Below are 2,504 nucleotides of genomic sequence, written 5' to 3'. Positions count from 1 at the left end.
GCTCCAAGTTGGCTCCTCTTCTCCTCTGCATCCCCATCCCATGGTTCCCTGGCCCCACAATAGCTCAAATGTTCATTGATACATAAGAAAGAATGGGGCTTCCTGTCTTCCAGAGAAGCAGAGACCATAGTATCCCCAGTTCAGAGAAAACCCCTGACTCAGAATATTCAAAGAAAGATACAATGGAACACTAGATACACTCTTCTGATCTCCACATGCATATGTACATGTGCCCTCAAGTACATAAGCACACACATACATTAAAAATAAACAAATAAATAATTCATAATATAAAAATTTTCAAAGGGTGTTGTGAATGTTGATGAGTTTTGTATGATTGCCAGTGGTTGAATTTACTGTAATTATGAAAACCCTTTAAATATTTAAATAAGGGAAATGATTCTAAATATTACTGTAATGAGAAAAAATTACAAGGAGTTTAAAAATTCTTGTAAGTTAATAATGGAGGTAAATGTCATTCATTATTTTCATTATGGAAGGTAATACTTTTTCCATTAAACCACACACACCCTTACTATTAATGCAGAGGGCATTAAGGCACTGCCAGATGATCAGGCAGAAGCTATTATTATGTTCCTGAGCATTCTCCAAATGACAGCTTGCGAAGACTTCCAGCAATTACACTGAATGTCCACCTTTGGCAAGCCAACACTAAATACAGCAGTACCAGCTCATGCTGACCTATCATGGGAACAGAACTGTCTTCTTCTCAGATCAGCTATTGCAGAATCCTCCTTCTGATATTGATGTGATTATTTGGAAACAGGCCAAAGAGGATAACCCTGATTCTGAAAAATTATTTCTGTAGCAATTGTATGTCCCAAAGAACTGCTCTGAAGCCTGAAGGTAAAAGATCAGATGAATAAGCAGCATCACACAAGATCAGATATCATATTGAAGATAGTAACAAGTTGCCAAAGAATCAGACTAAACTCTGGCTAAAATAGACAATACAAGAAGAAACTCACAGATCTCTCCCACCGAACATTACAGATTCTAATCAAATAGGAAATTCAAAGGAAGAATAGCTACTTCACTATCCAGACTGATGAATACCAGTTGTAGATTCAGCTAGATACTGTCCAATGTAATAGTATCAGTTAGATATTATTCAATGGACCAGTGGGTTCAAAGGTTGACTAAACAAACTGTGTTATATATAGAGATACAGAATCATTTTGGAACTCTGAAATCTAAATAAAGGTATCACATAGATGCAGACCTGTTATGACAAATCAAACAGCATTTAAAACAACTGGAAGGCCTTAGCCATTTAATTAGCATCATAAAAGACGAGCTAGAAGTTATAAAACTGATAGAATATGCATTGAATGAAACCATCCATAGAAGAGGCCATGTCTTTTAGTGACCATTTACAAAGTTATTTTAGCAGTTTATAAAATGCATATTCTTGCTACATCAGGCCTTCCTTAAGATGACTACTTGGATGGGAAAAATAATTTTTTTTCCTTGCTGGGATGTTTGAGATCCCTGAGAAATTATTGTACATAAAATCTAAAGTGGTCAACACAAAGCTTTTAAATGAGAATCTTTGAAAAATTCATATCTAAAAGCTGAATTTATTTAAGAAGGAAACAAAATACATATTGTTGTACATTTTATAAGAGCATTAAGAATAGTCACAGTCTATAATGATTATTCTCCATTTTCCTTTTCATAGAATAAAGTGAAACATAGCTACTTACTACATGAGAAAATAAACTGTGAAATTAAACGACTGATGGAGCCTCTGCTTACGAGTGTAAGAGCATTGCAGCTTTTATAACTGTGACATCATCTGTGGGGAGTAAAGAAAATCCCAAAGTATATGATGATTTGTGTGGTTTTCCTTTTTGTTATATGAATACTTGAAAATACATTTTTATATAAATTTACCTATTTGGAACTTATAGAACATACCTAACCAATTAAGATATAGCAAAAAAAAATCACCATTTCTGCAAACATTTAAAAAATTCTTTTTATTTATGAAAATTAAAACTTTAACATAAAAGGATAATTTGTAACTTAAAATAAACAAAAATATAATGTTCTTTTTATGTTTTGCCTTTGATTAAAATTGTTTTTATTTCTCTCTCTATATATATATTGTTAAGTAAATATATAATGATGATACATGAAAGGCTTAATTAAAGAACCTTGCTGTTATTTGTTCTTCCTTCTCCATCTGTATAAGCTTCCTTCAACCCTCCGATTTGTGTCCTCTAACTGTCATTCCATTTCCCACTTCATATCGTCTGAATCTGGCTATTACCTTCCCAAGTGCCCTCACCTATGCTCTATGTATACTTTCCTGGATACTGTGATCACTCCATGTTGTATACCCGCAACAGAGGGTTTGCAGATAAGAATCTGTGGTCGGCTCCCTTCCTGTTCCCTCTCTTCTACCGCTTCCTGTGTCCACCCTGTTTTCCTTTCTGAATAAAAATGAAGTGTCTTCCCTGGGGTCCTCATGTTGTTTA

At 34.2% G+C, this 2,504-nt stretch overlaps 1 pseudogene; it reads left to right on the top strand.

Moving 5' to 3' along the window:
- Window positions 1-531: 531 nt before the first annotated feature.
- Window positions 532-1,387, top strand: LOC129691864 (nucleoporin p54-like; annotated as a pseudogene).
- Window positions 1,388-2,504: the final 1,117 nt, after the last annotated feature.

The sequence above is a fragment of the Psammomys obesus genome, unplaced genomic scaffold, assembly GCF_907164565.1.
Source record: "Psammomys obesus unplaced genomic scaffold, mPsaObe1.curated_primary_1811, whole genome shotgun sequence".
Classification (NCBI taxonomy): domain Eukaryota; kingdom Metazoa; phylum Chordata; class Mammalia; order Rodentia; family Muridae; genus Psammomys; species Psammomys obesus.
Note: the sequence above shows the minus strand (reverse complement) of the source record. Positions and strands in the feature narration are given on the sequence as shown.